Genomic DNA, 14,982 nt, shown 5'->3' with positions numbered 1-14,982 from the left:
GCACTACTATAGACCAGAGCCCTATTCCCTACGTAGTGCACTACTTTAGACCAGAGCCCTATTCCCTATGTAGTGCACTACTTTAGACCAGAGCCCTATTCCCTATATATAGTGCACTACTCCAGACCAGAGCCCTATTCCCTATATATAGTGTACTACTATAGACCAGAGCCCTATTCCCTATATAGTACACTACTATAGACCAGAGCGCTATTCCCTATATAGTGCACTACTATAGACCAGAGCCCTATTCCCTACATAGTGCACTACTTCAGACCAGAGCCCTATGTGTCACGGGTGTCGTAGGGTGTAGAGGACCAAGACGCAGCGGGAAAATATATACTCATCTTCTTTTTATTTAGGTGAAGAAGGAAAAACACATATACAAAACAAAACTAACTGGACAGTCTTGTCAGGCACACAGCTAAACAAGCACAATCTCCCACAAAAACCCATGACAAACAAACTCTTAATTATAGGACCTTCAATCAGAGGCAAAGATAACCAGCTGCCTCCAATTGAAGGTCCAACCCCAATAAACTAAACAAAGAACTACAATAGACTAGATAGAACATAGAAAAATACTAACACAGAACATAGACTAACAAACCCCGGACCACATAAACCAAACACCCCCTGCCACGTCCTGACCAAACTATAATAACAAATAACCCCTATTACTGGTCAGGACGTGACACTATGGGCCATTAGGGACAAAGACATACTCTGATTCAGGCAGCTACATACAGCATCTTCAGTAATCATACCTCTTTACTTATTTCACATTGTGTTGTGTTACAACCTGAATTCAAAATTGATTCAATTTGAATTTTTTTCTCACCCATGTACACACAATACCGAGAATGAAAAAGTGAAAACATGTTTTAAAATAAAAACATTTTTTATGGCAAATTAATTGAATATGAGACAAAGAAATATCTTATTTACATAAGTATTTAGAGTCCTGTGTCAATACTTTGTAGAAGCAGCTTTGGCTGCAATTGAGTATTTTGGGGTAAGTGTAAGAGATTTCCACACCTGGATTGTGCAACATTTGCACATTATCCTATTCTAAATTCTTCGAACTCTGTCAAATTGGTAGACAGCCATTTTCAGGTCTTGCCATAGATTTAACTAGATTTAAGTCAAAACTGTAACTCGGCCACCCGAGTATATAGGTCCTGGATGGCAGGAAGCTTGGCCCCAGTGATGTACTGGGCCGTAGGCACTACCCTCTGTAGCGCCTTACGGTCAGATGCCGGGCAGTTGCCATAGCAGGCGGTGATGCAACCGGTCAGGATGCTCTCGATGGTGCAGCTGTAGAACGTTTTGAGGATCTGGGGACCCATGACACATTTTTTCAGTCTCCTGTGGGGGAAAAGGTGTTGTCGTGCCATCTTCACAACTGTCTTGGTGTGTTTGGACCATGATACTTTGTTGGTGATGTGGACAGCATGGAACTTGAAACTCTTGACCTCGCTCTATGCACGGGGGCATTGTCGTGCTGAAACAGGAAAGGGCCTTCCCCAAACTGTTGCCACAAAGTTGGAAATCACAGAATTGTAACCGGAATTGTTAAGAATTCCCTTCACTGGAACTAAGTGGCCTAGCCCAAACCATGAAAAACAGACTCAGACCATTATTCCTCCACCAAACTTTACGGTTGGCACTATGAATTGGGGCAGGTAGCGCTCTCCTGGCATCCGCCAAACCCAGATTAGTACATCAGACTTCCAGATGCTGAAGCGTGGTTCATCACTCCAGAGAACGTGTTTCCACTGCTCCAGAGTCCAATGGCAGCGAGCTATACACCGCTCCCGCCGACTCTTGGCATTGCGCATGGTGATCTTAGGCTTGTGTACGGCTGCTCGACCATGGAAACCCATGAAGCTCCCTATGACTAGTTCTTGTGCCGACGTTGCTTCCAGAGGCAGTTCAGAACTCGGTAGTGAGTGTTGCAACAGAGGACAGACGATTTGTATGCGCTACGCGCTTCAGCACTCAGCAGTCCTGTTCTGTGAGCTTGTGTGGCCTACCACTTCGCGGCTGAGCCGTTGTTGCTCCTAGAGCAAAACAACTGACATGTATGTGTTCCTGAGAGTCTCACCTTTGCACAGATGGGGTCATATTAAGTAGCCCAAAATGTTTGGACGCTACAGACAGAAGTTGTACAGGTCGGCTGTACTGACTTCAGACGCTTGTGGGGATCTTAGAGCAAAACGGAGAACACCATCGTGTTCGCGAGAGTCTCATCTTTCCATAGATGAGATACCCTGTAGGTCAAACCGTTACACATTGGACTAACTCAGTCAGATAGACCCACGGTAGATCCAATAATAACTGCCAGTTGCTTTGTAATGTATCTAACTCTATCCAAGTAGGCCTAGTCTAATTTGTCTAATTCAATAAACACTGTTCATTTGGTCTACGTCTGCCAAGAATATTCAAAGATATAGCCATATAGTGATTGGCCTCATTTCCCTACAGTTGCAAGTGCAACATAATAAATTGTCCTTGATACTCATTTTACTCACTGAACGAATTCCTCTTTCAGGCAAATTAGCGCCCTCATCCATCTCCATCTGTTGAGCCTGACACAATGAGAACATCTAGCAACCCAAAAGGTTGTGTGTTCAAATCTCATCAAGGACAACTTTAGCATTTTAGCTATTTAACTACTTACCATGTTGGCTTCCCCTAACCTAAACCCTAACATTAACCCCTAGTGCTAGCTAACGTTAGCTTAAGCCATCTATCTAACATTAGCCACAACAAATTGGAATTTGGAACATATTATACGTTTTGCAAATGCGTACCATTTGTACATTTAGAAAATTCGTAAACATACTACAAATTGCAATTTGTAACATATTTTACGAACTGGAAATTCGTAGCATATCATACGGCTTGTAATTCGTAACATATCATCCGGAAAGGATGACAGACATTTACAAATTAATACATAGTCCTACCATACAAAACGTAACGTATACTAAAGGTTTACGTACAGAATAATACGAAATGCCCTGAGAACATGTTGAGCCAAGGACTGGCTACATAAACACAGCATTCCGATAGGCTAAGGCCCAACTCAGCCAAGGACTGGCTACATAAACACAGCATTCCGATAGGCTAAGGCCCAACCCAGCCAAGGACTGGCTATGTAAACACAGTATTCCGATAGGCTAAGGCCCAACCCAGCCAAGGACTGGCTACATAAACACAGCATTCCGATAGGCTAAGGCCCAACCCAGCCAAGGACTGGCTATGTAAACACAGCATTCCTGTAGCCTAAGGCTCAGCCCATCCAAGGACTGGCTTTGGACTGGGCTCAGCCCAGCCAAGTAGGACATCTACTTTGTGCATGACACAAGTCATTTTTCCAACAATTGTTTACAGACAGATTATTTCACTTATAATTCACTGTATCACAATTCCAGTGGGTCAGAAGTTAACATACACTAAGTTGATTGTGCCTTTTAAACAGCTTGGAAAATTCCAGAAAAATATGTCATGGATTTAGAAGCTTCTGATAGGCTAATTGACATCATTTGAGTCAATTGGAGGTGTATCTGTGGATGTATTTCAAGGCCTACCTTCAAACTCAGTGCCTCTTTGCTTGACATCATGGGAAAATCAAAAGAAATCAGCCAAGACCTCAGAAACAAATTGTAGACCTCTACAAGTCTGGTTCATCCTTGGGAGCAATTTCCAAACGCCTGAAGGTAACACATTCATCTGTACAAACAATAGTACGCAAGTATAAACACCATGGGACCACGCAGCCGTCATACCGCTCAGGAAGGAGATGCATTCGGTCTCCTAGAGATGAACGTACTTTGGTGCGAAAAGTGCAAATCAATCCCAGAACAACAGCAAAGGACCTTGTGAAGATGCTGGAGGCAACAGGTACAAAAGTATCTATATCCACAGTAAAACGAGTCCTATATCGACATAACCTGAAAGGCAGCTCAGCAAGGAAGAAGCCACTGCACCAAAACCGCCATAAAAAAGCCAGACTACGGTTTGCAACTGCACATGGGGACGAAGATCGTACTTTTTGGAGAAATGTCCTCTGGTCTGATGAAACAAAAATAGAACTGTTTGGCCATAATGACCATTGTTATGTTTGCAGGAAAAAGGGGGAGGCTTGCAAGCCGAAGAACACCATCCCAACCGTGAAGTACGAGGGTGTCTGCATCATGTTGTGGGGGTGCTTTGCTGCAGGAGGGACTGGTGCACTTCACAAAATAGATGACATCATGAGGAAGAAAAATGATGTGGATATATTGAAGCAACATCTCAAGACATCAGTCAGGAAGTTAAAACTTGGTCGCAAATGGGTCTTTCAAATGGAAAATGACCCTAAGCATACTTCCAAAGTTGTGGCAAAATGGCTTAAGGACAACAAAGTCAAGGTATTGGAGTGGCCATCACAAAGCCCTGATCTCAGTCCTATAGAAAAGTTGTGGGCAGAACTGAAAAAGCGTGGAGAGGCCTACAAACCTGACTCAGTTACACCAGCTCTGTCAGGAGGAATGGGCCAAAATTCACCCAATTTATTGTGGGAAGCTTGTGGAAGGCTACCTGAAACGTTTGACCCAAGTTAAACAATTTAAAAACAATGCTACCAAATACTAATTGAGTGTATGTAAACTTCTGACGCACAGGGAATGTGATGAAAGAAATAAAAGCTGAACTAATTCATTCTCTCTACTATTATTCTGACATTCCACATTCTTAAAATAAAGTGGTGATCCTAACTGATCTAAGACAGGGAATTTTTTTACTAGGATTAAATGTCAGGAATTGTGAAAAACTGAAAAACTTTAAATGTATTTGGCTAAGGTGTATGTAAACTTCCGACTTCAACTATATTTAAAAACAGCATTCCTGTAGGCTAAGGCTCATCCCAGCCAATGCTTTTTGTTGCTGTTGTTGTTTAGAATCACTGTGGCTCTAGCTTCTAGAACACGGAAGAATGTGTTTCATTTCTGTCTCTTACTTTACCAAGGTTACCAAGGTTACACCTGGCCCTGGTGCCGTTACGTTTCCATAGATCGTGAGTTTCAAATCAAATTTTATTTGTCACATGCTACGTAAACAACAGCTGTAGACTAGCAGTGAAATGCTTAGTTACGGGTCCTTCCCAACCATGCAGAGAGAAAGAAAATAGAGAAATAATAGAAAAGTAAAACACGTAATAATAAATACACAATGAGTAATGATAACTAGGCTACATACACAGGGTACCAGTACTGAGTAATGATAACTAGGCTATATACACAGGGTACCAGTACTGAGTAATGATACCCAGGCTATAAACACAGGGTACCAGTACTGAGTAATGATAACTAGGCTATATACACAGGGTACCAGTACTGAGTAATGATAACCAGGCTTTATACACAGGGTACCAGTACTGAGTAATGATAACTAGGCTATATACACAGGGTACCAGTACTGAGTAATGATAAAGAGGCTATATACACTGGGTAGCGGTACCGAGTCGATGTGTAGGAGTACGAGGTCGTTGAGGTAGATATGTACACATAACATATTGATATGCAATATTGAGTCGTTTCATCTTACTGTCCAAAGGGAATGCATGCAGGCGGCTATACAAGCTGCAAATGCGTCAATTTCCTCCTTAACTCTATTTAATAGAGAGAAGGTAACAACAACAACAAAAAAACTGGGAAAATGTGTACTTTGTTCATGAAACACCATTTACCACCACCATCCTAGAGTAGGTAATGCTAGTCACTTTCAGCCAATCAATCATTTTTCCCGCCTTCTCGCCATTAAATCGAGTTGAGGAAATTGATGCCTTTGCAGTTGAATGGAGAATGTTTTATGTAAGGTATTGGTCCATGAGGGATAAACGTATAGCCGGCTGCATGCATTTCCTTTGGACGGTATGATGAAACGACTCAATATCGCCATCTGCCGGGCTTTGGTCCTACTGCTCACCCTGGTTCATATGAACGGTGTCCTGGGACTGATTGGAAAAAGCCTATACCGAACAAAAGGCCGGGTGTTGGCCACGTAACGGAAATGCTATAAACCACATTGGCAGGGTTTAATTTCAAGAAGTTGTGATATATCTTTTTCTCTATGTTGTCTTATTTGCTTAGGATTTAAAAACAAATTGAGCGAAGGTTAGGTGTGCCAACAGTTGAATCGATCGAGTTGTTTTAATTCTACTAGATTGCTGATTTCGAGAAAAAATAACAATAAGCGGCAATCTCTATAATATAGTTATTTATATTACGTCCTTAAAATAAAAGTCCTAATTTGCGTCAGTATAAAAAAACTCAACGTTATCCCATATAATTGTCAATTTTGCTTCAAGAAATTTGAGAAGAAAAAAAATCCCAATTCAGTTTACACAACATATCTGCTTTAACTTAATACATTAAAATGAATAATTACTCACCAAATAAATAGTGTGGATCTTTATACAATTCGAAGTGTCCCTTGTTTCTTTGCACCTTGGTTAGGTATGCTTCTCCTCAAGTTCGGCTGGTCAGTCCTATTCGCTGTCAGCTAGACAAGCTATACGACGCTCATAAGTTTTCATAAATGATCTCTCAGCCCCAGGCGTTATATATCAGCAGAAGCCATCTGGGTTCAAGAGAAGCCGGTTTCCTCTCGGATTGGCGGAGCCTCGGAGGTGCGGTCCCCGGTCCGGCGCTGAGAGCACACCCACATGACGTCAGCGCAGTGACTGGCGTGTTCTGTCGGGATATTGACTGAGCCAGCACACCAACTCAACACCAACACCAACTCAACACCAAACTCAACACCAAACTCAACGACTACATGTGAAAATCTGAGGCCACACTCAAACCTAACCCGTAAATATAGAAAATGCACTATAGGCTACAGTCAAAGACAGCAGAACGATTTTTTTGACAGGGGGTGCAGGATTTTTTTGACAGGGGGTGCAGGATTTTTTTGTTGTTGCCTGATTTAGTTGCGGATGATCATTTCCGACATCTACAAAAGGCTTTTTGTTAGTGAACTTGTCTATAATTAGATACTTAGAGCTTCTCTTTTGTCATTATATGTTGCCCTAGAAGACTGAATCAACCCTTGTTCAACAGAATAATGTCATAGATCGATAGAATAAATGCTTAAATCTAGTTGATATCGGTAAAGTTCTCGGTCATCTTTCGCGGAGCAGAGACGTATAGGGGAGGAAAATACAATAACGCAGCAAAAAAAAAAAACGTGAAAAGATGTTTGTGCAAAATGTTCAGATGACATCAGTTTGACCGGTTGTAAGGCAAAAGAAAGCTGTCAAACGACACAACGTGTTTCTGATATGATTTAAGTTCGGCTTGGATGCATATTTTATGCTGTTGAAATACTATCCGCTTTTATGATGAAGACAGCACCTCTACAGATTGTATCTAACTGACTATTGCATTTTCTCATGATACATAAATAAATAAATCATATTTCTCCACTCCTGTTACCAGGTCCAAATTTAGCCTACATTTGGTGTATCATTTTACTGCAAGAAATGTTTAATTCTGCAGGAGTTAATAAGGTTAAGTGAGAAGTTATAGACCTAGTCAGTGTCCAGATTTCACTTTCCATTTAACCCATCTAAACAGCAGGCTACAGTTCCCTTGACCTGCCATAGGCCTATTTTAAAAGTCCCATCTTGTGACTGTTGAATTTGTATAGCGCCTCACAATCACCACACAACATAGTCGGCACTGCTGATCCCAAAAGCATCATTTGGCAGTTGGCTGTGTTGGCTATTTGACGTGATCACAGTTAAACCCTAACGTTTAGGCTTATGCACTTAAACCAGACAGCCGCAAATAATGAAAGAAAACACCTCAATGTAACCTATAGATATAAATTGCACAAGAATGATATATTTACGGATTTTTTTTAAAGGTATTGTTTCTCTTTATTCAACCCGCCCGCCCTTCAGCCACACAATATTGAATGTCTCCTAAACCCGGCTGGACTGCGGGTTATTAGTCAAGCCGCGCATCACTATTCTGTGTGAAGGGACATGAGGGAGAGGAGACAAAACTTATCCTCTAATGTCTGGAAGCCAAATTGCTTGTACAGTCTATTTGCAAAAAAATTGGGGTAAGAAACGTTATTCCGGTATACTGTGTAATGTATGACCTCAGAGCTGGTATTTGGCAACTGACCTCAAGTGGGAGTACGGAGCAGCAAAATACGGAATATAACGCTGTTACCAGAAAAATGTTCTGACAAGTATCTTAATTATCTTAATTATATATATATATAATTAATATAATATATTTGACAATCCCATAACATTGAAATAAAGCAACAGTTCACTGAAAATACATTTGTTTTGCTGTCAATTGGTACAAAATACAGGCGTAACATAGTTTTTTTTCTTTCTCCAATGTTTATTATGATTTTGTAAATGATACATAGGAAATGTCTTACACAGGTACTGCTGTATAGAAAATAGACACTGTACATTACACACTCAGCATTAATACATACAATACACGTGACCCTTATTATTATAATAGACTTCTCATATAGTCACATACGTAATACTTACGAAGAACACCATCGTATTCGTGACGCTACAGACTGTTTTTTGTGAGAAGACCGATTTTGGGTTCTTCGTCACCTGGTCTGACAAACACCACTGTAGCTCTACCACTTTCCACCACAGACGGGGGGGGCTGCATTCCAAACACATCAGGAGACACATGTCCACTTACCCTCTCACCTTATTCCCTTGGGGGAATCCCAGCGGCCATCTTTGCTGTCGGTCCAAACAATTAGCCAAGCAAGGAAAGTTGGTAAACCTTAAGTCCCTCAGCCTTTGTTTGTGATCAAGTGTTTTAGTGATCGAATTCTGTTCAGTCCAGGGCCTGAAACATCCCATAATTCAATTCGGGATGATTGTACATCACAAAGATAATTTTACCAGAACTTAAAACTAACATTAATATTGCATCAATTTACAAGTATAAGTAAAAATGAATGTAAAAATAAGTTAGAAATTGTGCTACTAATGCACATGATGGCACAAACACCTCTCTTAAAAGTAATTAATGTTTTTTTGTTTGATTAGCTTTTGGAAACAATAGCTAACGTATAACTTTCACTGACATCACACTTATACATTATCATTTTCAATTTACCTGATATCATCAGATGGCTAATATTCGATGTCTGCGGATGCATTGTATTCTGGCCAAGATATGAAATGCGATCATAATTGACTGTAGCGCATATTAAACACACACACAACAGCTATCAGTGGTTTCATGATAACTGAAAACACTACCGTGGGACAAACGAATTACAAATTTCCAGGCAAAGTTTGGTTCATTTAAAATTCATTCATTCCTCCCTCGCCCTGCAAGTGTTAACTCATGATACATCGTCAGAAGTGTCCACTTAATTTGAGGGCTGAGGGGAGAGAGTGTGTCTTTAACGTGTTTGAAATGCAGGCGGATGCGGGCGGATTGAGACGCAGCCCATACAAAAAAATATTTATCTTTAGTTTAAAACAGACAGATTCTGGATGGGGATTTTATATTATGTTAATACTCTAGGGGATTAGGCCTACAGATCATGTGACTAAGACCTACAGATCATGTGACTAAGACCTACAGATCATGTGACTAAGGCCTACAGATCATGTGACTAAGGCCTACAGATCATGTGACTAAGGCCTACAGATCATGTGACTAAGGCCTACAGATCATGTGACTAAGGCCTACAAATCATGTGACTAAGGCCTACAGATCATGTGACTAGACTTACAGTGTGAACATGTTGGTTTTTCCACACCCTTGGTTTTGACTTTGAGGTTTGTTTGTATCTGAGGAGAGGCAGGGCAGGGCCGACACACGGACTGGGCCGACACACGGAGTGACCCGAGTAACCAGAGTGCAGGCTCATAACTCAGCTGACCTGTGATTGGTCGATATGTGCACACCCCCTTTTCCGTCATCAGGGGTATGGGAATTAGGAAACAAGACACTAAGTGCGTCCCAAATTGCCCCCTAATTCCTATATATAGTGCACTATTTTAGACCAGAGTTCAGTCTTTCAAGAGCTCCACCCTGTAGATAAGAGGTACCAGTTAGGCAGGCAAGCACCTGCTCCTTCTACACAGAGGAAGAGTGGGCGACAAGAGAACTGTAAACACTCTGTGTGTGCCCAAATGGCACTCTATTCCCTGTATAGCACACTACTTCAGACCAAAACTCTATGGCCCCCTATTCCCTATATAGTGCACTACTTTAGACCAGAGCCTTATGGTATCCTATTCCCTACATAGTGCACTACTTTAAGCAACAGGTTAATCAGTGATTTATAGCGACACACTTTTTACAGTAAACAAAGTTCAGTGACCTCAAGGAGGTTACTCTGGGTTATGTCCCAAATTGAGCCCCCTGGACCCTGTTACCTGGTTGAATAAGCTGTATTAAACTAGTCGGATGGTTGAATAAGCTGTATTGAACTAGTTGAATGGTTGAATAAGCTGTATTAAACTAGTTGGATGGTTGAATAAGCTGTATTAAACTAGTTGGATGGTTGAATAAGCTGTATTGAACTAGTTGGATGGTTGAATAAGCTGTATTGAACTAGTTGAATGGTTGAATAAGCTGTATTGAACCAGTTGGATGGTCGAATAAGCTGTATTAAACTAGTTGAATGGTTGAATAAGCTGTATTGAACTAGTTGAATGTTTGAATAAGCTGTATTAAACTAGTTGAATGGTTGAATAAGCTGTTTTAAACTAGTCAGATGGTTAAATAAGCTGTATTAAACTAGTAGAATGGTTGAATAAGCTGTTTTAAACTAGTCGGATGGTTGAATAAGCTGTATTGATTTGAGGGCATCCATTAGATTCCCTAGATTCTATGATGAAGGCGAGATTCCCCAGGACCAGGATTAACAAATGCTGCTATATCCTCCTTCCATTGTTTTAATAGAATGGCCAGTGCTGTTGTTTCATTTCAGGTTTGAATCAAACTATGAGAATGAATCATTCAAATTCTAGAACGTTGGAGGGAGAAAGTGAGATAAGGAGCCCCAGATCATCAGCTAGGACTACAGCCAGGTTTCCACACAGCAGGGCTTCTAAAGAGGGCTAGGACTACAGCCAGGTTTCCACACAGCAGGGCTTCGCCGGTCCACACCGCAGGGCCAGGGGCTGGGACCGCCGGCCACCGCGGGCTCAGGGGCGGACCGCCAGGTTTCCACACAGCAGGGCTTCTAAAGAGGGCTAGGACTACAGCCAGGTTTCCACACAGCAGGCCGGGGCTGGCTCGCCGGTCCACACGCAGGGCCAGGGGCTGCGACTACAGCCAGTTTTCCACACAGCAGGGCTTCTAAAGAGGGCTGTGACTACAGCCAGGTTTCCACACAGCCAGGGCTTCTAAAGAGGGCTAGGACTACAGCCAGGTTTCCACACAGCCAGGGCTTCAGCCAGGTTTCCACACAGCAGGGCTTCTAAAGAGGGCTGGGACTACAGCCAGGTTTCCACACAGCAGGGCTTCAGCCGAGTTTCCACACAGCAGGGCTTCTAAAGAGGGCTGGGACTACAGCCAGGTTTCCACACAGCAGGGCTTCTAAAGAGGTCTAGGACTACAGCCAGGTTTCCACACAGCAGGGCTTCTAAAGAGGGCTGGGACTACAGCCAGGTTTCCACACAGCAGGGCTTCTAAAGCGGGCTAGGACTACAGCCAGGTTTCCACACAGCAGGGCTTCTAAAGAGGGCTGGGACTACAGCCAGGTTTCCACACAGCCAGGGCTTCTAAAGAGGGCTAGGACTACAGCCAGGTTTCCACACAGCCAGGGCTTCAGCCAGGTTTCCACACAGCAGGGCTTCTAAAGAGGGCTGGGACTACAGCCAGGTTTCCACACAGCAGGGCTTCTAAAGAGGGCTGGGACTACAGCCAGGTTTCCACACAGCAGGGCTTCTAAAGCGTGCTGGGCACCTGCAGTGTACTACTAAGGGACATGGTGTATGAGAGAAAGACACACACACAGAGAGAGAGAGGACCTCAACACGACAGCAGGACATATGCCCAGGTCACGAGCAGAGCAACAGGCCCAACCCCCACTATTACACCCGCCCCCAAGCCCCATACTGAGACCTAAGAGGTACGTATCAGATGCTCAACATGCTCTGCTCACACCTACTGTGATGGTCCAGGACCTAATAAACCACACAAAAACAACACTAGACACTATGGAACACAAAGCTTTTACTATCTCATCCTGGAATATCCAAGGTCTGAGGTCATCTGCCTTTGGCCTAAAGAGCAGGAACCTGGACTTCATCAAAGAAATTGGAAATGCAGACATTGTCATCCTACCAGAAACCTGGTATAGAGGAGACGGACCCACTGGTTGCCCTCTAGGTTACAGAGAGCTGGTAGTCCCATCCACCACACTACCAGGTGGGTGGTATAGAGGAGACGGACCCACTGGTTGCCCTCCAGGTTACAGAGAGCTGGTAGTCCCATCCACCACACTACCAGGTGGGTGGTATAGAGGAGACGGACCCACTGGTTGCCCTCCAGGTTACAGAGAGCTGGTAGTCCCATCCACCACACTACCAGGTGGGTGGTATAGAGGAGATGGACCCACTGGTTGCCCTCTAGGTTACAGAGAGCTGGTAGTCCCATCCACCACACTACCAGGTGGGTGGTATAGAGGAGACGGACCCACTGGTTGCCCTCTAGGTTACAGAGAGCTGGTAGTCCCATCCACCACACTACCAGGTGGGTGGTATAGAGGAGACGGACCCACTGGTTGCCCTCTAGGTTACAGAGAGCTGGTAGTCCCATCCACCAAACTACCAGGTGTGAAACAGGGAAGAGACTCAGGGGGTACGCTAATTTGGTGTAGAGCAGACCTAACCCACGCTATTAAATTAATCAAAACAGGAACAGCTTCTCCATCCTACCTATATCCCCCACTAGAATCCCCATACTTTAATGAAGACAGCTTCTCCATCCTACCTATATCCCCCCACTAGAATCCCCATACTTTAATGAAGACAGCTTCTCCATCCTACCTATATCCCCCCACTAGAATCCCCATACTTTAATGAAGACAGCTTCTCCATCCTACCTATATCCCCCCACTAGAATCCCCATACTTTAATGAAGACAGCTTCTCCATCCTACCTATATCCCCCCACTAGAATCCCCATACTTTAATGAAGACAGCTTCTCCATCCTACCTATATCCCCCCACTAGAATCCCCATACATTAATGAAGACAGCTTCTCCATCCTACCTATATCCCCCCACTAGAATCACCATACTATAATGAAGACAGCTTCTCCATCCTACCTATATCCCCCACTAGAATCCCCATACATTAATGAAGACAGCTTCTCCATCCTACCTATATCCCCCCACTAGAATCCCCATACATTAATGAAGACAGCTTCTCCATCCTACCTATATCCCCCCACTAGAATCCCCATACTTTAATGAAGACAGCTTCTCCATCCTACCTATATCCCCCCACTGGAATCCCCATACTATAATGAAGACAGCTTCTCCATCCTACCTATATCCCCCCACTAGAATCCCCATACTTTAATGAAGACAGCTTCTCCATCCTACCTATATCCCCCTACTAGAATCCCCATACATTAATGAAGACAGCTTCTCCATCCTGGAGGGGGAAATCAATCATTTCCAGGCCCAGGGACATATACTAGTCTGTGGCGACCTAAATGCCGGAACTGGACAAGAACCTGACACCCTCAGCACACAGGGGGACAAACACCTACCTGGAGGTGAAAGCATTCCCTCTCCCATATGCCCCACTAGGCACAACTATGACAACATAACCAACAAAAAATGAGTCACAACTCCTGCAGCTCTGTCGGATGCTGGGTATGTACATAGTCAATGGTAGGCTTTGAGGGGAATCCTACGGTAGGTACACCTATAGCTCATCTCTTGGCAGTAGTACTGTAGACTACTTTATCACTGACAATCCAGAGTCTCTCAGAGCGTTCACAGTCAGCCCACTGACACTCCTGTGAGATCACAGTAGAATCAGTCTACTTGAACAGAGATATACTCAATCATGAGGCATCAAAGCCAAAGAAACTGAGTAATATTAAGAGATGCTATAGATGGAAGGAAAGTAGTGAAGATATTTACCATAATACAATTAGGCAACAACATATTCAACCATTTCTAGAGAATTTCCTGGACAAAATGTTTCACTGTGTCACGTAGAGTAGGCCAGAAGGCTAAACTGGAAAACCTAACCTCTATCAAAATAAAAAGATGGCGGAGCCGCAAAAGTTCTTATGTGCTTCTGGGTGTTTATTTACATAGTGATTCAGGAACAAAAACAACAGCACTGCCATCAATCATCTACCTTATGGGACAGCTAAAAACAATGCTGCCCCATCCACAGCTCAATCCAAAATGCCTCTCCATGAACTGAAAGAGAGGCTCCTTTTGTAGGGCTAGCCCCTCCCCTCAGAACAATTAACACTAATTAATGAAGCAATTACCTATTCAAACCTACATTTTCCATTTAACTAAACATACTAAAGTATATACATTGCAACACGTTTTTTTATGAAACAATATCACAATATAACATTTACAAAATTACATCATTACTGACAGTGTCTTTCAATATGTCCATTTACATTAATGAGCCAATCGGGACAGGCACTACAAAGTCAGCCCGATTCCTTTAGCTCGGGTCCTTATCCAGCATACCCGTAAGCTATAGAGATGGAGAGCGAGAGGAACAGAACAAACAAACGCGTTCATCCATAACATCTAAGTATAGTAAATATTGCTAATATTAAATATGAACACTGGTCTGTTTATTTCTTTATACCCTAACCGGTTACTGAAGTAAGTGTGAAATGTATTTACTATGATAGAGGAGTTAACTTGTGTGTCGACCCACATTGTTAACTTATCTGATAACGGAGCAGGGAGGCGTGAT

The 14,982-nt window shown here is 42.9% G+C and overlaps 1 protein-coding gene across 1 annotated transcript in view; it reads right to left on the bottom strand.

The window, feature by feature from the left end:
- The window catches only part of LOC106571052 (L-threonine 3-dehydrogenase, mitochondrial), a 25,219-nt gene extending 18,541 nt beyond the window's left edge, over window positions 1-6,678 (bottom strand). Inside the window, exon 1 of the mRNA XM_014143707.3 lies at window positions 6,440-6,678. The gene's annotated coding sequence lies outside the window, so the exon portion shown is untranslated. The remainder of the gene's footprint in view (window positions 1-6,439) is intronic.
- Between the last annotated feature and the right edge of the window lie 8,304 nt (window positions 6,679-14,982).

Source organism: Salmo salar, chromosome 15, assembly GCF_965601325.2.
Source record: "Salmo salar chromosome 15, fSalSal1, whole genome shotgun sequence".
Lineage (NCBI taxonomy): Eukaryota > Metazoa > Chordata > Actinopteri > Salmoniformes > Salmonidae > Salmo > Salmo salar.
This window is presented reverse-complemented; position numbering and strand designations above follow the sequence as displayed.